At 37.1% G+C, this 22,500-nt stretch overlaps 1 protein-coding gene across 7 annotated transcripts in view; it reads left to right on the forward strand.

The window, feature by feature from the left end:
* LOC118444870 (neural cell adhesion molecule 2) overlaps positions 1 to 22,500 on the forward strand; it is a 194,150-nt gene that overhangs the window by 93,209 nt on the left and 78,441 nt on the right. The window lies entirely within an intron of this gene.

Here is a 22,500-nt window from a genome sequence, read left to right on the forward strand (position 1 = left end):
TATACTAGTTGCTGTTTGAAAAATGAAAATATTAAGAAATAGAGACTCCGATCAATTAATCGTCAATTAATTGATTATTTGACAATTTCGTCGATTTTAAAAATAATCATTAATCGTAAAACAATAAAAAAAAAAAAAAAAAAAAAAACTAAAATGCACGACGAGTTTTAATGGGTATTTTGTAGGGATTGAAAGAGAAAATTTAATAGAAAAAAAAAGAAAAAAAAAAAATTTATTATATAACAAAAGTTAGAGAAAAGGGAATTAAAGGGAAAAAGTTGGAAATTTCATTATTTTGTAATAGTTAAAAAAAAAAAAACAAAAAAAAAAAAATAAATAAATTTATAATCTATTTCACATTGAACATTTATTATCAATTGAAATTAACAAATTTCAAATTACTATAGAGATAGGACAGGACAGAAGTTAATTTGGAATAAAGAAGAAGTGGAAAACGGTAAGCGAAGCGACGAGTGACTGGTAGTAAATCTCAAGAGGGTCGGTAACGTTGCGAGAGAAGAGAACCGAGTAAAAGAGGGATGTTCGCGATGGTAAAAGAAAGGAGATAGAACGTTGAGGGGAGGAGAAAGTTCAGGAATGGGTAAGAGGTAAAATGCGATAGGTTGCGGTTCGACCTGAAAATCGGGACGTGCGACCGAAAAGAGAACCTTGAAACAAAAGGAGGCTCCTTTAAGTCGCATATAAAAGCCGAAGAAGATTCAGAGCCCATTCCTCTTCCTACATGTTTAACGTTCGGACGTTTTACGGTTTCTTTTCTTTCTACCATCTTTTTCTCCTTGAAATCGTAACCCGAAAAAAGAGACAAAATAAGTTTATAACGTCTCTCAATTTGTTGGTAAATTCGATTTTCTTCGAGAGATTCTATTGAATATATCTATATCTATATACATCTATATTTATATATACATATATATGTATATATACAGACTGATCGATATTCAAATTTAGCAGACAGTTGATCGAATTTAAAGTCTGTATAGAAAATAATCACATTAACAATTACATCTACGTGAAATATTTTGAAAATAAGAAAATAAATCTTATTCGTTCGAAGTTATAAAGAAAGAAATGAACAGGACAAATTCGTTGTCGATTCTTTATTGAATACTTTTATTTATTTATTTTTTTTTTTTTTTTCTTTTTTACGTCCGATGAAATTTGAAAAAATCAATAATATTTCATCGATACTTGTTACAAACGGAAACGATGAGAGTTGACCCGCAAAATCGACGAAACGCGACAGACACCAAACGCGACATTGTTCATTCGATTTCAGAAAAATGTCGATAAATGTTCACAGTTTTGTTCATTTGTTGGTTTGCAATTTTTATCAATGCCGAGTTTCATATCGTGCTTTACGCTTCGACGCTGAAGAAAATGAAAATTAAAACGAGGAAAGTTAAATGGTTGTAATTCCAAAGCGAACGTGTATCGAATGTATTTCAGAGATGCATCGTTTAAATTCCATTCAATAATGGAAATCGTCGAAATATCGTTTTACGTTGAACTTGAAGTGATATTTGTCGAAAATAGAGAGTTATCGATCTTCCGGAATATATCACGCTTCGCGTAGATATTAATTTAACCGATGACAAAGTACGATAAGAAAGAGAATGAGAAAAAGAGAAAGAGAAAAAGAGAGAGAGAGAGAGAGAGAGAGAGAGAGAGAGAGAGAAAGGATGAGAGGGGGATAAAATCTACCTTTATACATTTTCTTACGTTCCAAAGAAAGTTCTCACGTACGTACGAAAGATGCAAGAAACTAACGCCACACCAAAGGTATTTACTAACTTTTGATGAAATACACTTTAACTCTTTGCTTTTAATGAACATCCCAAGCAAGTGTGCTTTAATTACACGGGACGCCAACTCGCTCTTTCTGCGAGCCTAAAAGTTTTAATGACAGGAAAAAAGTTCCAGCGACGGCAAAGATTATAGACTATTTACGTGAAAGTTCAAAAGCATAATACCGCGAATCTCATATCTTCTATACTTTCCGATTAATATTTTGATGCCGTGATAGTATATACCGTTAAGGGAACGGTATAATGGAAAACGAGATAGGAACTTACTCGGGCTATTTCCGTAAGTATAACGAGGTATTTAATGAGATTATTTATTATCGCGAATGAAAATCTTCATAAATCCTTGATACGGAAGGAAGAAACATTGGAGACAGAACATTCCGGTGATCCGTACTAGAGGATAGGAGAGTAGGAAGGAAGAAAAAAAGAAAAAAATAAAGCTCTCATGTCGGGAGCTTGTTGGTGGACGGGTAACGTTAATTAATTTTCCGCAGGTTACCCCGGCCAGGAATATCTAGAGCAGTTCTCACTTTTTTTCCCTTTGACACGAAATTAAAATGATTTTTCGTAAATGTACGAAAGATGAGAAAGAAGAGAGAAACTCTTTACGAGGAGAGATCTATCGTCAAGCATAAAAATATAAAAAAAAAAAAAAGAAACAACAATTCTACCGATTGTGTATCGCGATATTCTTTGCAAGAATGCAATAATGATTTCTCGTTGAAATTCGTCGAATAACTTCTTAATCATTAAACATATTATCGTTCGTAATGTATTTTTCTATGATACGACGAATGGATTAAAAAGAAAAAATCAGTTTGATTCGAGAAGACATTTTGTCGGGTTTCCTCGAGTGACATCTAATCTACAGAAATAATACGAGCAATATGAGTTACCGTCTCGATCGAAACGGATGATAGTACCATGAGTATAAACAGATATCAAAGCTGACGGAAGCGATGTGCGTTCACACCAAAAGGGAGTGGTAATTCATTGAAATTACCTGTTTCAAGAGCACTACTCTCTTGCCTCGCTACGTTAAACCGTAGAACGTAACAATAGTAAGGAATGTATAATGGAAGGAAACAGTGCCTCAAGATGCTCTAAGCTTACAGTACTAGCTTCGAGTAGATTTTAACTTGACGAAACGTCTTCGTAAAGGAGACGATACTCGACTAGCTCTCGACTAGTCCTGCCTGTCTCTTTTGCCACTTAATCTCTCATTGAAATTAACAAATGATCCGAACGTCGAAACGTAACGATATCGTTATTCGCCTAAAGCATTTCTATTCTCTCCGTAAAATGATTTCTTCAATTAAATAGAATTTCACGTTATTTCATGTTTAAGTTCGTTCGGGTTTTACGCTCGAACGAATGACACGAACAAAAGTAGAGAACTAAGGTAAGGAAAAATATATCCGGTAAGTTTCAGCTTGGGTTATCGGCGATAGTCATCTTTCGAGGTGTGGGAAGGAGGCAGGGGGAGGGCCGAACGGGAAAGCCAACTCTAAAAGTTCCTTGTTCCGTAGACCGCCAACGTACCTCAAGAAATCCCACGTGTTTTCTCTCAACGCGTCGGCTTTTATCCTTACGGACGAGCTCTCTTTCTTCTACCCTTTACCTACACCCTTTCACCTCTTCTTCCTTCTCATCCTTCTTCTATTCCTACTCCCACTTTTACTACTACTCCTACTTCCACTCCTATTTCTCCTTTTCCTTTTTCTATCTTCTTTCTCGCCCACCCCTCCCCTCCCCCCTCTTCTTCCATTTCTTCTCACATCCCTCCATCTTTTACCCCTTTCTCTTCTATCTTCTCTTTCTTCTCTTTTTTTTTTTTTTTTTTTTTTTTTTCATATCTTTTCCTTTTTGCTGCCACTGCCGTGCGGCGTATACTACCTTTTTTCTCGGGCTTCGTAGACTTTATGGATCTTCTGTGTCAAAGATTCCAGAGAATTGTCAAAGTTTCATCGCGAAGAGGAAATATCATGTAGACCGCGCACGACGTTTTCTCCGAGGAGTGATTGTTCCGTCGCCTTCTGATTCGTGCTCTCTTAAAGATACGCTTCTCGTCTCTACATTCTGTTTCTTTCTTTCTTTCTTTCTTTCTTTCTTTCTTTCTTTCTTTCTTTCTTTCTTTCTTTCTTTCTTCCTTTTTTTTTATCCCCCTTTGTTCTTTCCTTTTTGTTTCCTTTTCTTTTCTACCGTCCTTTACCTTCGAGAATTCCGCCATATCACAGTGAACCTTGATCTTGTTTATCTTCTTTCTTTTGTTATCTTTGTATTTGCCGTTTTAAAGTATACATCGATGTACTATACATTACGAGGTTTACGAGCCCTTTATTTTTTTTTTTTCACTATCGTACGTACGATCTATGATTTGATTTCTGTCATGTATTTTAGCCGAAAGATATTTTTTATGAAATTCTCTATTAACAACGTCCATGCCTTACAGCGTTGATATACACAAATATCATATTATATTTCATCTGATGCCTTCCGGCCGTATGAGGGGAAAAATAGTGATCTCTACAATGAAAAATTTTTATCGGGAAAACAAACGTCGATACGGGTATACGCGTAATAGTGATTTTTTGTTTTTTTTTTTTTTTTTTTTTTTTTTTTTTTTTATTATTATTATTATTATTTTATTTTTCACTTTTTCTTTTTTTTTTTTTTTTATGTCTTTTTTCGTTTTCTAATATTTTTCCACCGTACAAATTAAATACAGACAGATTTGATATTTATTGTAACACCGTTACGTTAAAAGCTTTGACACAAATAGTCAATCTAATTTCATTTACGTTATCTTATATATACATAGTCGTATTTTATAAAGCCCTTTAGACTAGAAAGGGAATCTCAAAGAACGATATCCCTTTAAACTAAAATTATCCCTTTAAACTAAAAAGATCTTTGCGCCGCGTAATGGGAAATTCTTGTAACGTTCATTTCGTGCACTCCGAGGGATCCGCGGACAGAGGCATTGAGAATATTTCGCAGGTGCTTAAAGACGGCTAAAAGAAAAGCGTATTCATCGTGAAAGGAAAATTCGCGCGGAGAAGCGCAAGTATATTCAATGACCATCTTGATCAAGAGGAATGGCACCTTTCTAAAAGTGGAGAGGCTAAAGCGCATTAGCATAACTCTGCATTGAACGAACTAAGACAAACCTTACCCCGTACAAAAGTCAAACGAATATTGTACCGAACGACTACTAAGAGAAAGCATCGTCTTTCGAGCATTCTCTCTCTCTCTCTCTCTCTCTCTCTCTCTCTCTCTCTTTCTCTCTCTCTCTCTCTCTCCGTCTGCCTGTCTTTATCTGCTGTCTCTCTTTCCTTTTCAATTTTTGTTCTCTCTTTCTTTCTCTTTTCTCTTGAAACGTCTTCCGTTGAAGCGCGAAGATAGAAGAAATCATTACGTCGATGCCGAGCGAAGGAAACCTCGCGAGTTTCCGCCTTGGACTATTATATCCAACTGACGAAAGAAAGCAAAGGAAAAGCAGAGAGAAAGTTTCAACTGAGACGGTGAAGGCTTCCGAAGGAGCCAGCGGAAGTTTCAACGAATACTCTCAATTTTAATAACTGCTTTACTCAAAGGGCCTCGGGTACGGTAGCGTGTCTGAAACTACGGAAAGTTACAGGTCGTACTCTCGTAGCATTCGCGCGAGAACAGTCTTTCCTCTTCTCTTCGTTTTAGAACTCGTTATTTCCAATGACGTCCTTTCTCGTTCACGTTCGCGACACCATCGTTGTTGCCGTTGTCATCGTAAGAGGACCGTAACCAAAGGGTTTCGTAGGAAGTAGCAAACGACTTTATTGGGCGAGTCCGAGAACGTTGCCTCGTTCTACCTTACTTTATCCAATCCTTTATCATGGCTAAGCGAGCTCGTAGTACATGAGTTTCGCACGAGTTACCCGTGAAGGAAAGGAAAAGGGAAAAAAAAGAAAAAAGAAAAAAAAAGGAGGATAAAAAAGCGGAAAAGAGAAAAGAAACGCCATGGCTCGGTACCGAACGCTACGAAAGGATACGGTGATTGTATTCTCCTTTAATTAACGTAGCCCTTCTTCATCAATGGAACCCATCGAAAGCGTTTTGCACGATGCAACACGAGGTCCAGGATAAAGTCGCAAAGGTGTCTCAGAAACCTCTGGGAAATTTATCGAGAACGTTAACTATAGGACATACCAACCAAGAAGTATATAATGGTCTCGGTTTGAAACTTTACTACCTTACCTAGTGCGTTGTTTATCACTATGTACAACAAAAAGCGATGATAGAGATTTGTTTCCTTTTTATTATCTCTTTTCTTATCCATAGCTTTCCATTCGAAATTTCAACGTGCATTTCAACGTAATATATATATATATATATATATATATATATATATATATTTACTTTCATAAAATACATTACGATTTAATAATTAATCCTTTCAAATCTTCAGAATCTTTTTTCCCGAGACAGGCAAAATTATTTTTCAAAGAGTAATTGATTCGCGCGAAGAAACAAGGCACTTTCTAAAACTCGTTTAAATGAGAAAAGATATGACGTTGTATTTTTTAAGGTAAACAGGGATTGTATCGGTCTTTTAATTAGAAGGACTTCTCTCTTCATTAGATGTAACACGGAGACACAAAGAATTTTAATCATCGTACACGTAATGAACGGTTCGAGGACATACTAAAATATATTTTGCTCGAAAATAATGAATCGAAAGAAGATTAAAGAACATAAATTCAAAGGACATAACGACGAGAAAAAAGAAAATCTAGTTAAACGATAAATACACATACGTAATCGACGTTTATTATTAAACGTTCTTTGCCAACGGCGATACTTTGTAATTTTACCTTACGTTATTAAAAAGATTTAATTTAATATATTTTCTTTTCTTTAATAAAAATTAAATTATCGTAAAGGAAGACAAAAGTGACATTTCTAAAGGATTTGATGAATGTACATACATACCTCCGGCACTATGAATAATCAATAAACGTTAGTAAGTGTCTAGGGGAGCATATAAATCCATGAACCATAATGGTTTTTCGATAAACCTTCCCGTGGGTTCCTCAGAGGCTCGTAAATCGTGATACTACGCACGATCGGATGCTCTCTGCACGAAAAAATAAATAGGAATACGTATTTACTTTTTTATTTTCAAAAGAACCGTGGAAGAGACGTTCAAATACGAGGGCTAGACTTTCATCGTACACCAAGATTATCGCGAATCGAACGGGAAGAAAGATTAACGCTTGGTCGTCGATTAGCCAAACATTAGTTTCGTGTTCGCGATTTGCAAGAGTCGATAAAAGAAGATACATCTTCGAGGTAGCTCCGACTCGTAAAGTTTCGAGCCTCGAGCAAGGCACGTGTTCCCTATGCTTTTCTCTCTCTCTTTCTCTCTCTCTCACTCTTTCTATCTTTCTCTCTCTCTCTCTCTCTCTCTTTTTCTCTTTCTCTTTTTCTCATCCTCTTATCTCCCACGAATCTCTCATTAACGAGCTTTATTTCATCGAGAAGTAAACCCGTTAAATATTACATCATACTAATTGCTCTTGTACGGTAGTTCGGGCGTCGTTTACAAAGCTAATTGCTATTAAATTATTCGATGAACGTTGCGTGATAAGCTAACAATAAGTATTTTAAGTAGCACGGATAGAATACGGACGCGTCTATACGTTTAAAAGCGTCATTAAACATTTTACCGCGTTGATAGCGGCTTTTTCGATGGATTCACGATCCTTTTATAACATTTCATGACTTACGAAAGTTACGATTAAGTCTGTCGAGGACGTCCGTGTTCTCTCTACGCCACGGGAAATACTCTTAAAACGATTCCGTGCGAACGATCGTGCTTCACGATCACACTTCACGATCCAATAAACGATTTATGGTTTATAGGTAAGAATACTTTTTATCTATAGAATCACTCTTATATCAACCCCGATATATCCGTACTATAACTATCGGTGAAAATAATTCAAGTCGCTAACAGAGAAATGGAAAATTTTTTTCACTGGATATTTCGCTTAGCTCGTTTGTCCATTACGTTGGACTAGTCTTGGAGAGTCTTTCATTTCGCATTTCACGTTTTCCCTTGTACGAGGGAATTCATTTCGCCACATAAGGGTAGACTAGAATATTTATAAAGGGTAGCAGGTAGAGAGAGAGAGAGAGAGAGAGAGAGAGAGAGGGTGCTAGAGAGGAAGGAGAAGGGCATTCATATAAATCTTACAAGGTTTGAATATTCAAAGGGAAAGACTAACGGTGAAAGAAAAATTTATCAGTTTCAAGGATCGGAAATACGACGTAAATTGTTCAAAAGAAAGGACTCCGGTGAATGTATCGGAGTACTCCTCGAAGGGGTTGGCAAAGACGATACGTATTCCCTCTGCTTCTCATTAACAACCCTTATTTCATTAAGTTCCCTCCTTCCATTCCTTCCGTCCAACCCTGCTCTGCGTTCTTCTTCGTGCCTTCTTCCTTTTCGTTTTCCGGCCCGGGTCCGGGCTAACTTTACCTGCTCCCTTTCTCTTTCTTTCTTTCTCTCTTTCTCTCACACTCTCTCTCTCTCTTTCTCTACCAACTCGTTTCCTCACTTTTCTACCCAAGACATCTTGTATTTTAACGGAGGTAGAAGCGCCTGATTTATTTCCTGTCGGCGGCGAAGTAATTTCGTCCGTTTGTCTCGCTAATTATTCGACGCCACCGCGACTACGTAAATAAGATCGACCGTCGTCGTCGTCATCGTCGTCGTCGTCGTCGTCGTCGTCGTCGTTGTCGTCGTCTTCGTCGTTTTCGTTGTCGTCGTCGAAGAGAAATAGCCGACGATTTTACCATAGAAAATTCGTTCTCCTTCGTTGATAATCATTCCATCTTGCATTACTCCTCGATTTTTCGATGGAAATGCAATCGCTAAGAATTATTCGAACGATATTTCAACTTACTCGATGCGTATCCGTTCCCATCGTTTCGAGAAACTTTATAGATCGTTCCGTCTAACGAAGCGAAAGCAAGCAAGTAATAAAGGTCGAGCTTATGTCAGACAGTCTTCCAATTCAGTTCTCTTCAGTACCGTGATCTACATAACGTTTACTCAGTTATTTTTCGCACATTTTCGAGCATACTCTTTAAAGTTATCCATCCGTGAGTACGAATGACTGCTCTCGGCCCTATTCACAGCCTTCCAGCCTCTTGAACTTGGCCGAAACCCCTCAGCTGATACGTTTGTTGAAATGAAAAATGATCGTTTCGTCCAGTCACTCTTCCACGTCGCGAGGACGAGCTTCCCATTCGATTCTTCTACCTCTTTCGACAGTTCGATTCGACCTTACCGATGACGAAGAAAGAACGAACGAAAGAGAGAGAGAGAGAGAGAGAGAGAGAGAGAGAAAGAAATAGAAAGCATAGCACCGATAAAGATTCAACATCAATTCCCAAGTTGTTATCGTTCTTATCGGCCTCCTTCGCGCTTCAAGACTTCTTTAAGTTCCTCATTCTTTCTCGTCGCCCTTCCTTTTTGATCTTTTTACCTTTAAGACTCCCTTGCTCTTCGCGATCTTGTCTCGATGTTACTTTACGAACTCCTTTCCTCTTATCCAATGCGTATGTCAGCTGAATGGAAAGAATCGATCAAGGAAGAAAATTTGCACGAAAGTAAAATTATGAGAGATTTATTTAAAATCCACTAACGTGCCTATATTCGTGTCCTTAAACGTTTACTCCGATTGAACGAACAATTACATCTTGTAACACGAGAAATTCATTTCCCAAGGTAACTGTCGCAATTAAATTTTTATCTTATCAATCGAGATACGTCGATCAGTCGATCGATGGAAATTAATCTATTAACGTATTTCGAATTTCTTTGATAAAACGAAGTCGTTAGAATATTCACGAGATCGACTTTGGTTAATTTCACCTGTCTTTCATCTTTTCGTTTTCTCATACCATTATCTCTCACTTAACGAATGCAAGCCCGTACCTTTGCACTATCGCAAAGCTAAAGGAACAAAACGTCCTTTTCGTTCTTTCTAATTGAAGCGTACTCGTTTTCCCGCGTGAAATTAGCCGACGCGACGGGGGAATTAAGATAGCACAACTGAAAAGAAAAGACGGAAGGAAGTAGAAGGAAGGAAGGAAGGAAGGAAGGAAGGAAGGAAGGAAGGAAGGAAGAAAGAAACAAAGAAACAAAGAAAGAAAGAAAGGAAAGGTGGAAATCGGAAAAGGAATGAAAGAAGTTAAGGGAAAAGAAAAAAGAAACAAAAAGAAACGAAGAAAAAAGAAAAAAAAAAGAAAAAGAAGAAAAAAGAAAAGAAAGAGAAAAAAATCCAGCCGGTTCCGAATAATAGTCGTTACCTTCCAAAGTATTTGTGAAGAGCGAGGTATGCGTATTGTAAAAATAACTGGCATTTAATTAACCGCGTAATTGGTTAAAGAACTTCAATGTACTTCGTAGAGAATCGTAACGCATAGTACTTACGTTCCATTTTAAACGAATTCAATTATGTTTAAGAATCGACTATCCCGGTTATGTCTATTGCCCATTGGAGAACGTACGTACAAGGGATTCTTTAAATACCAAATGTGAACTTTTAACGTTATAAAAATCGTTCCTATAGAAATAATTTTTCCATTCAATTCTCAATGGCGTTATGAGAGCGAGTCAAAATCATCAAGTTCCACGATGAAAATTGTAGATTCCGATTATTTTCCCTTTTCGTGGTTTTGGTCAAGTCGATTAAATATCATTGTGCATTCGGCGCAATAACTTCATTTGCACCGACGTTTATTTTCGCTTCTATGTATTTATTAGAGCGCGTAATAGTATTTATTATTTTATTAATGACATTAACGGCCCGGCTATTTCTCGATAGCGTTCGAAAACGAGGAAACGGGGGATCGTGAGAACGAGAGAACTATATATACATATATGTATATATATATATATATATATATATATATATATATATATATGTATATATATACACATCTTTATTATATATGGATTCGGTTCTACCGTTTTGTCGTCCATGGTGGTCGCGCTTGATAAACGACTTGAACGAGACTCGTAAACAAACATGAAAGACGATATTACGAACGATGGGTTATATTCAAAGATCGTTTGCGTTACGAAAAACATTACGATCGTACAAATTTTTTAAAAGGAAACAAAAAAAGAAAAAAAAAAAAGAACAGAAAGGCCCGCGAGCAAGAGAGTTAAGGCAACGAATTTGGATTCGGTACTTCCGTAAAGCGATAAAAGGAATATGCACGCTCAGGCTCATAAAAGCTAGATTATGGCCTTTTTTATGAGATACCGTCCTTCGGAATTTCTATCGTAGAAGAACGGATGCTTTTACTCGTGATAAACGCAGGAACGATATAAAATTGTCACAAGTACCTTTAATTAAAAGGCACGCATTTTGTAATTGCCTTATAATCGATTTCGATCAGAATATAATACGATATCGAAAAGTGATAACGATCGTTTAACGAAAATGTTATTCAATCGAAGAACGATTTAAACACCTTTAAAATAGATCAATAAATGTTATTGAAAAATTGAATAAATTAATTTCGATGTCCGATCATAAAAAGTTCTTCTTCATTAACACGTCGACGTGGATTCTTATTGGAACTTGTTGAAAAAATTATTCTAAAGAAGATGTCCCATTGGGGAGGCGAAAATAGGCGAACCTATAAAAGTAGGTATGTACGTAATTAGTACGATACGACGGAACATCGCAAGAAGTTGTGCGCGAAAAGTTTTGAGAAAAAAAAGATTCGTTCTTTCTCGCTAAGAATATCGCATATTTCGAGGAACCCGGTGGGGTGGGGGCAGTGGCGGTGGTGGGACAGGGGTGGGGACACTTTTGAGTTCGCAGCTCTCTTTCTCACTTATCTCTAGGTTGGTATGCCTTCGAATAACATGGTAGCTGCGTCTCGGAATGTTAAAGTAGTCGAACGCAGCTGCGTTCAGACTTTCTCATCGGCGCACGTTCTAACGTTGTGATATTCTAAAAGGAAGTTCGCCGGAGCCAATGTCATTTTACGTTTTCTCTCTTTGTCGAAGTTAAACGGGAATCGGTGAAACGAAGCGACGACGATAGTAGAGAATCGTTAAAGACTTTGCCTTTTACCTTTACCTTCTCTCTCTCTCTCTCTCTCTCTCTCTCTCTCTCTCTCTCTCTCTCTCTCTCTTATACTAAATGTAAGTATAGTATGCGTTTAACGTGACAAGGATTACGATGATTTCCCTTCGAACCTAGAAGACTTCGACTTCGTTCCTATAGTCGTCTAGTGGTATCGACTACCGGAAGATTTTCGTGCTATCGCAACTTCACCCTCTTCTACCACGGTCCATCCCTTATCCTTTATACGACCGGCACGTGGGACGCTTGTAAAATTCAAAAGCGAATAGTCCATGCTCACGCCGACATATCCCCGGATAGAAATTATGGCGTTACCACGAAAAAGGACGCGAGTTTTATAGATATCCGCTTTTTTTCTTACCTCGCACCCTCACCCTGGTATTGAGGTGCGCATTTAAAAAGTGTTTCTACAAAACTTATAACGACGAACGTCCTCTACCTTAGACTCCGAACGACTCAACTTCGAACCTTGAATATCGAAGAACCTTCATCGTTCTTTCACGATTCTTTGCACGATGAAAGAGTTAGTCGTCCGCAGGGTTCTCGATGGTACTGCGAGACGGAAACTTGCTTTCCGATTTTTCTTATCCCTCTTTTTTCTCTTCCCTTTTCTGTCTCCCATTTCTTCCTTCTTCTTCTTCTTCTTCTTCTACTTCTTCTACTTCTTCTACTTCTTCTACTACTTCTTCTTCTACTTCTTCTTTTTCTGAATTTTTTTTTCTTTCTTTTTTTTTTTCTTCTTTTACTTCTACTACTCCTACTCCTTTATTTCTTCCCTCTATATCATTCTCTTTTGTCGTCGAAGCGAACGACCGAGTGGACCCTCCCTTTTCTTCTTCTTCTTCTTCTTCTTCTTCTTCTTCTTCTTCTTCTTCTTCTTCTTCTTCTAACGGGAAAAGAAAGGTTAAATTTATTTCGAAGGAGAAGGAAGTCTCGAAGAAAATCGGCGAAACGGCGCATCTTTTATCTATCGGCATCTGACCGAAAGTTTATCCCGTGAAGTAGATCCCTTTAGTTTCTAGAGTTTTCAAAGATACCTTATCTCTTATCGGGAAACCATTTCGCGATTAGAAAGATAGATTCGCGTGAACGAAGATAAGAGAAAGGAAACAGTAAATATTCCATGAGATTTTTAAATCCCTACATTAAATATCTTTATGGGGGAGGGGTGGGGGAGGAGGGCGAGCGAGGGGAGAAAGGGGAAGGAACAAAAAAAAAACAAGCGAAAAAAGGAAAAAAGAAAGAATAAATAAAAAGGAAAAAGCGAATGAGACGAGAATAAAGAGTACGGTTAGACGGAATGAAAAGAGGAAGAGAGGAGTCGTTTTGTAAGTAGGTTGAAATTTTGATGACCGACCCTTCAACCCGTTGCCCATAAGGGCGGTGTCGAAAAGTCGCTGGAAAATCACGGTCGTCTCGGTTGTATGAAGCAATACTGCTTCTCTCTCTCTCTCTCCCTCTCTCTCTCTTTTGCACGGATAGCAAAAGGGGTACTTGGCTAACCGTGTAGTGGCCGTTTTTCAGAAGCCTTTCGCTTTAATGTTTCTACGAAATAGGAAGAGAGAGAGAGAGAAAGAGTGTGTGTGTGTGTGTGTGAGAGAGAGGCGAATAGAGATAGAAAAGGAGACGGAAAAGTACGCTCGTAACTGTAATATCCTACTACGAAAGGGGACATCCTCGTCGTTCTTTTTCTACAAAATACTAGAAAAACGGAGAAAGAACAGCGAGACCGTGCAAAGCAGGAGTAATGTCTTCCTTGCGGGACTAGGAGCACGAGGATTACGGGATTACTCTAGTAGAAGGCGCGGAAGAGACCACGAGCTTTCTCTTTTTCACGATCAATCCGATTCACCTCGTATCCCATTCAAGCTGTACTAGAAGAAGATCGATAATTTCACTGTTAATCCTCTCTCTCTCTCTCTCTCTCTCTTTTTCTCTCTTTCTCTCATCCTTTCTCTTATCTTTCTCCGGATCTTCCCACTCGTATTCTACATTTCTCTTTTCGAAGTATCATCATTATTACAGGTAAAAACTCTTTCGTAAAACGAATCGGCTTTTCGTACGAATGGTTTTAATACATCGAGCGCATGCTTAAATTACGTACATTGATATTCTTTTCATTGACCATAGAACAATCGAAACGATAAATAATCCTCGCTGGTTGCTTTACTACGTTTTCTCGATAATGCGAGAAACGTCGTAACACCGAGATCGATCGTTTTTCACCGGCACGCCGAAGAAACGAATTCTTTGTAGCGCGCATTTCAACGATTGCAATGGAAGTTTAGTTAAAAGACTGTCGATGGAACTAAAAGCGAAGAAAATGCCGAGAGAAAGAAGAAATAGAGAGAAAGAGACAGACAGAGAGAGAGAGAGAAAGAGAGAGAATCAGAAAGAAAAAGATAGAAGAGGTAAGGAAAAGCATGTGAGAAAATTCGAAAGGAACGGTAACGTCGTCGACTACCGTTGGCCGATATTGTGGATCCGGCTTGGAAAGTCGAAGAGACAGCACGAAGAAGATGGGATGAAAGAAAAGGAGAGAAAATAGGGGGTAGAGTAACGTTACGTCGTGGCTCCTTTCAAGCTAGACAATAGTTTCGCGGGTGGTAGTTTTTATCGGTATACGATGGTGTGAGACAGAAAAAAAAGAGAAAGGGAAATAGAAGGATACGATGTAAAGCTTTTTCTTTCGAAAGAAATAAAAAGGAAAAAAGGTATTGGAAGGGTCAAAGAGGAGAGAGAAGGAAGAAAGAAAAATATCAAAGAAGTACGCATCTGCCGTATCGAAGATCACGCGAGAAAGAAAAGAATAGGTGAAAGGAATAAGTGACCGAAAGATTATCGCATAAGAAAATTAATTCGTTCTAATCTCGTCATCATACTAGTCGTTATGTCCTTTAAATGGCCCAATATATAATTCTTTTAATTGACAAATTTTCGTAGATATTATTCTAACTAATGAGATCGAAATACGAATTTGAATTACAAAAAAGAAATATATGTTTTTCCTATATCTAACAAGGAAGAATAATGAATTATGAGAGAAATGATTAAGATATCAAGATCTGACACAAATTAATAGCAGTAGGTACTACTTCGGTATAAAATTTCAAACGTACCCGTACTTTGTATAATACTATGGCGGACTGACTATGGTAGGTACGTATATATGACGTAAATGTACGTTCATTCTGTTCAAAGGGTTAAAGGGAAGCTTTGGTCATTTTGAAAGGCATTACTTTTACCGTGGCTCTTTTACCAACGTACTAGAAAAAGGGGACAAATAAATTCCGTCCTCTCAAGCGTCCTCTTGTCGCGAGCCGACGACTTCCATTGCGCTTCCCCGCCTCTAGACGCCTACGACTTTTTCGTAATTATTAATGAAGAACGACGGCGACGTAACGGCGATAAAACTCGCGACTTTAGCTCGTAGAACGGATTTATATCCGTTGCTGGTACGGCACCAACGTCAACTGTAAATTGTGCCATACGGCACTGTGTCTACACACACATATATATATATATATATATATATATATATATATATAAACACATACACGCATACAGACATATTTACCTAGATACATATATATATTCACGTATATATCTATATTTAATCATATGAAATAATTTACATTATTGTAGTAATTTCGATGAAATTCCAATCGAATAATAAATATTCGAGTACAACTATGTTAAAATAAACGTGTTGATTATCTTCATTTTATGACAAAAGCTATCGATTATAATATTTCGAACGAAACGACCAACGCTATAGTATTCTTTTTCCTCTTTTTCTCTCTATTATTATTTTTTCGCTCGAATAAAACAGTCTCGTACCGGCGAACGTCGTTAGGAGGACAAGAGATCGATGAGAATGGTTATTATCAGTCTCGACTCTACGATAGGTTTTCTTCGAATCAATCTTTGGAATAACGATGACAGTTTTATTAAACATTCGAAGAGAGAAAAGGGAATGAAAACTACAATGGAAATGAAACGAACCTTTATTCATTTTCACGGGATCTTAAAAATAAGCTTCGCGAATGACATTAACGGAATATATTATTGTAAATCACGATCGAATATATTATCGATTTTCTTCTATCGAATATTTTTTCCCACGTCGAAAGAAATATTTCTTTAATGCATGGTCAAAAGGGAAAGGGAAAACGGTAGTCAGAATCAATTCCGATCTGTTAAATTAAGAGGGAAAGAAAGAGAGAGATAGAGATAGAGATAGAGAGAGAGATAGAGAGAGAGAGAGAGAGAGAGAGAGAGAGAGAGAGAGAGAGAGAGAAACAGAACCAGACTCGAAGGAAATTACGAGCTTGATGAAGTGTTAACGGTTAAAGTCAACGTATCGATATTTTGTTAAGACTCATTAGAGTACCCACCAAACCTATCGATATTCGCGCTATGCTTTTGTCGGGAATAAAAAGTGATCGAGTGAAAAAAACAAAAAAGAAAAAAAGAAAAAAAGAAGAAAAAAGAAAACAATTCGATCGAGAATTTCACACGTATACTCGTGTATGTGTTTACGAAGAGATAGATAGATGGATAGAGAGAGAGAGAGAGAGAGAGAGAGAGAGAGAGAGAGAGAGATCACTTGGGTTTGCAGATTAGAAGAAAGTACGGGCGGCAAGTGCGGACTTACACTTAATCGTGATTTAAATGTACTACTTCCTCTCGCATAATTGATTCTATGAATTATTCTACGTTACGATGCCAGTAGGTTGAACGTCGTTGAAAGAAAAAAGAAAAAGGGAAGAAAAAGGAAAGGGAAGAAGAAGAAGAAGAAGAAGAAATAATGAAAAGGAAAAGGGAACGAGTAAATAATATTGAAATAGAATTTATTACGAATTTGTTATAATATGAAAGATAACTAATAGTTACATGGATTCAATCGATACTCAGAAAATATACAATATTCGAGGATCAGGAACGTATCGTAGAATATTTGTACGCGATTAGAGGAATCTGCGTTTGAAATAGCGTTTGGTGTCAGCGAAATCTAATGGGGCACCGTTCGTTTATTTCGACATTTACGTTTTGCAATAAGCGCCTCTGTACTCTCGTGCACCATCGCGTAGAATCGGGCGAGAACGAGAGAGAGCAAACGAACAAGCTAGCGAGTGAGCTACCTACCTAGCTAGCTAGCTAGGTAGCTAGCTAGCGAGTGAGTACCGTTTCGAAATACCATGGATATTGAAATTCTCCAAACGGAACGGAAATTCTCGGAGCGGAACGGAACGGAAAATCCCTTGCGATAATGTAGCGCGTTAATGCAAAGTGAAACGTCGCATAGCGTAATAATGTATATATTGAGACGCGATCGTTGTTTCGATCAAGTCTCACAAATATATTTACTGAGAACGTAACTCGTCTGAAAATCACACATGTTCTCATGGTAATATTCATCAATGACAAAATTAATCAAACTTTTATGAATTTTATCGACCGAGATGGAAACAAATTTAACGATCTTCTATATCCTATATTTACAAATTGTTACACCGAAAGATACGTTACGAATGATGTGTATATATATATATATGTATACTGTATATAGAGCATGGGTATTGAATAAATTCCTCTCGATATTCAAGTCAATAAGAAAATCTCGAAAACTCGGTTAATTAGAAAAGTTCATTCCTTTTCATTGGTATTTTCGAAAATTAGCGTTATGTACTTAACAATAATATCAATAATATATAGATCATTCGATTGTTTACGAAATTCTTTTAAAACATTCGTATAATCTAATTTTCAAATAAGAAAAAATGAATTTAATCCATACGTTTAAATATCAATGACATTGGCAGTAATAGTTGTTTCTATTTTTATATAATAACTATACCCTCTAGTACAAATAGTCTATAATAAAGAATCTAAATGTACTCTATCTATGGATGATCTATGTAAGTACCTTACGGTATGTAGGTCGTGGCCGTGCCAAGCGATGAAATATGGACGAAATCGTTAGACGATTCTTTCGTCGGATAAAGCTTTCAAGTAAGATTTGTCTCCGATCGTGAAGTAAAAGGCGGTAATGGTGCGACTCGAACAGGCAGTAAAGCCGAAGCGTCTTGTTTTCTCTCTCGGTTGAAGTGGCTCGACGAACGATACGGAGAATGACTTCGCGAACTATATAGAACCGTGAGACCATCGTGCAGTATAGAGTAGTCTATCAAGGAAGCATTGTATATTCCGTCCTGTATCTACTCGACAAAGTAGACTCGCGTTAAAAGTCTGTTTCGCCGTAGTCTTGTCTTAAAGCTTTTGCTCAGGTTTCCATCCTTATCGCCATTATACTATACCGTCTTTTCTCCGTCAGCTCTTCTTTTATATCCCTACTCTTCTTCGTGTCTCTTCTTCCTTCGTTATCTTCCATTCGTATCTGCTTCATCGAAGCTAACGATCGTGTCCTTTTCGATCGAGTTTATCAACAATTCTCTTTCGACAGTCTCGAATTTGTTTATCTTTTAATGAAAAAGAAAATGAAAGAAAAAGAAAAAAAAAAAAAAAAACAGAAAATAGAAAAAAAAATCCTCGAATATTGATCTCTTTTCTTTCTTTTCTCTTCTTTTTATTTCTTTTCTCTTCTTTCTTTTCTCTTCTTATTATTAATTTCATGAATTAGAATGTTTCTTCTTATTTTCATCTTTCTCAAATGCACTCGAGTTTAAATTATCCTCTGTAAGAACTCTTCGATAAAATCTTTGGATTATTCGTAGTAATTAGGTTTTAAGCTTAGATACACGTTAAGTTACTTTTAAAAGATTGATATCCCTCGATACCAATCAAATATTAACTTTCTCTCTTTCTCTCTCTCTCTCTCTCTCTCTCTCTCTCTCTTTCTCTTTCTCTTTTCCACGAACTTTTCTAACATGAATGAATGAATAAATATGAAAAATTGTGAAACTTTCGAAGGTTTCTTCGCTAGAAGTACGATTTGATTTTAAGATGGGAAGACCTGAAGGAACGCGTAACTCGCGGCGACGCAAAAGCACGGCTTAAACGTGCGGACGTCACGCAGGATCGATATTTTGTTCGGTCCCTTTCGCCCGTAGTTTCACTCTGGTCCCTGCAACCGACGTCCCTTTTCCCTGACCACCGTTAACGTTTCGGTAGAGGAGGCAAATTAAAACGAACTTTTCCACGACGCGTAAAAGCGGGTACCGGGATTGTGGTGAAGCATGTCGCTGTAATCGAGGCTATTTACATCGAAACTCGCTAAATCCACTTTGATGTGTGCTCACCAAGGGAACGTTCTTTCACATCGGAATGCATTTTAAACTTTTAAAAGTCTACCACCTATTAATCAGCAACTCATCAATTATTTTAAATGACGAATATATATTTCCTAAGTTCTCTTTTTTCTTTTTTCTCCTCTCTTTTATTCGTTCCTTCTTTTTTTATTTTTTTTCTTTTTTTTTTTTTTTTTTCTTTAAAGAGTTAAAAATAAATTAAAGAAAAAAGTAATCTTATTATCTTTGCCCTAGATATTTTTCATTTAAAAAACGAATAACAACTATGTGTGTTTTCGAAAGAAATGAAGAAAATCGTTATAGTTTTACGATTTACGGAATAATTTATGTCGTACCTTGTCACACATGGAATTAAATATTACTCATTATACTCGTTGAAAACAAACCCAACGTTCGTGACTATAAAGAGACTCGAAAGATTAAATCTTGCCGCGCCTTAGTCGTTTCGTCAGACATTTTTCGACAAAAACTATACTTTCATGTCTTAAAAAGTTTACGATTAATAATATCTCTGGGTTAACCTTTTGAACTTTTCTCCAAGTATTTCTTTGAATATAAGATGTATAATGATGCTCCAGATTTCGCACGATCGCTTTATTTCTATTATATTGATACATGAGCAAAATAGCGAAGTTTATGAAAATGTCAGACTTTAAATAGATCATCGATTATCGAAATTTTCTCACGCAGTATAAACTCGCCGGTTCATATCGGATAAATATTTAATCTAGGATTAATATTTGGGTTGACGTTAACGTAAAAATAATGTGTGACAAATGTATTAAATGAATAAAATGTCGTAAATGAAGAAAGATCGATTGTTTTATTAAACGAAGAAGAAGAACAGATTTTTATCGGCATTAGATCTCTTTCATCGTATCGTACTCTTCGATCATCGTTAATCCGTCATTTTTGTCGAAGAAAATCGACGACGAGCGAACTCCCAATTGGTAGTTGATGACAATCGACAAAATCCACAGTGTAAACTCGCGTATCGATACATGTAACGATGTACAACAATTTCCGTATATGCATTCTATCCTGGATTTCGAGCGGAACGTTGCAGATGCTCGCTAATCTCGTTCGTTGATTGTGAATCGTATAGAAGCGCAACGAGTAAGGGTTAGAAAAGCTTCTCGATGTAGTCCGCTTTTTTCAAAAGGCTTTGCGCGAGAAACATTGTCAAAAATGTAACGCGAAAAGGTGCGAGTTTCTACCATGTATTTCTCCACTTGTTTCAGGATAAATCAGAGTGGATGGTAAATGTTAGAGAAGGTAAAATTTCGTTGTAACCATCGTAATTTACTTGAAACATTTATAGATCAAGTGGCGTTAAAAAATAGATAGACTATTTGTATACCTATATATATATATATTGTATACCTATATATATATATATATATATATATATATATATACATTTTTTGTTGTTCTTTTGTTTTGCATCAAATACTAATCCAAAAAAAAGGCAATTCGTCATAGGAATTTTGTGGGGATAAAAAAAAAAAAATTGGTAATACAGCTTTGACTAGTAATATTTTTGTGCGAATTCAATTTCTAACGACACTTTTTATAACGTATCGACGTACTTCAATTAAAAACGATATACGAATAATTGCATTTCCGCACCATATTAAATCCGTGTCGTTTCTCTCGCTGATATAATCAAATTAACATACGGCACGAGCCGACTGGAATAATGAAACATAAAATTTTTAATCGCGTGCGGGAAGAAAGAATTTCTAAGGTCGAAATGAATTCTGAATGCGCTCGATTCGTAGCGTCAATTCGATTATCGTGTCAACTGCAACCTTCGCAGTTTCTGATCGAAAAGCTTACCGGTAAATTTTCGATATCACGTTTTTGTATCGCACTGTAAAAATAAAAAAAAAAAAAAAAAAACGAGAAGAAAGGAAAGAAAAAAGATCGTGATCGTTGATTCATGGGTATCGTGATTGAAAGAAAAATGAAACTAGGTAACATAGAATTTGGAGCAGAGCGATAAAACTTTGTATTCCGTTCTCGTAAGCGTTAACGGAAGTGGTTCCGAGGGAAAAAAAAAACTTGCAACGATCGACGATGAGGTTCTCATATTAAAACGATCATCTTAATTCGAGTCTGAAATTAACCGGTCGATCTCGCATGTTTCTCGTCATTTTTCGCTGGTAACACGAACCTACAATGAAAGAAGGAAAGACATAGAGGTGCGTACATATGTACATACATAACATACATTTTGAATGCGTAGACGTGAAAGAAATGGATAATCTTAATGTTGATTAATCGAAACGAGAACACGAAAGAAGAGGGCGTGACAATCTGGTAAACCTAAATCACAAATCACGTGTCGTTTAAATCTCCTTTGACCCGATGTAAGAACCGTGAATAAAAGCTTATAGGTACATCCCGACTTTTACGATAACACGGAGAAAGAAGCGAGCAACGTACCGCATTCGATATCGAGCCGGCGATAAACGTTAATTTATTACGTGACTTCGGTATAAAGTGGTCACTTTAGCGAAACAACCTGGAATCCACGATGTGAAACGAGAGATTGCGTTCACTATCCAAGAAATTAATCTTCCTTTCGTTGATAGAAACGTAAATTCTTGTGATTAGCGGAACATTCAATTGATTTTGCTTCGTTAGTCATGCAAAAACATTTGAGAAAATAACAAAAGGAGGAAGTAGAGGACAGAGGTAGAGGATAAGAGGGGAAAGAATGTGAGGAGGTAGACTAGAATGGTCGCGTTATAAATTGTCGCTAAAAACACTTCGCCTTATCTCGAACGTACTCGAGTATAAAAGCTGTTACGCGCGAGTCGTGCAATCGCATTACCGTAATGCATTACGTAGGACCATAATATTTTTAGTGGTGCTCGCGTAACACGGATTCGAAACGCTCTCATCGCAATGCGAGCGAGAGTGTGAGTCGTACGAGTGTGGGTTCAGAGTGTGTGAGGTGCGGACTCACCGCGTGGTCGCTCGCGAGACCATCGTCCGCATTAATCCTGTATGAATCGGACGAGAGAGGGAAAGAGAGAGAGAGAGAGAGAGAGAGAGAGAGAGAGAGAGAGAGTGAGAGAGAGAGAGATTTGTCATTCGAAAAAGAGTCCTTAAAATTTTCAACAGGATTTTCCAACGTCACTTTTCGATTAAACCGTGCGTGCCTATGCACGTTAGAAGCTCACGATAGTATTTCGTTCGTTTGAAAAATAAATCGTTCAAATTGACAATTACAAATATTCT

This window comes from Vespa mandarinia, chromosome 1, assembly GCF_050613455.1.
Source record: "Vespa mandarinia isolate Hongniang chromosome 1, ASM5061345v1, whole genome shotgun sequence".
NCBI classification, from domain to species: domain Eukaryota; kingdom Metazoa; phylum Arthropoda; class Insecta; order Hymenoptera; family Vespidae; genus Vespa; species Vespa mandarinia.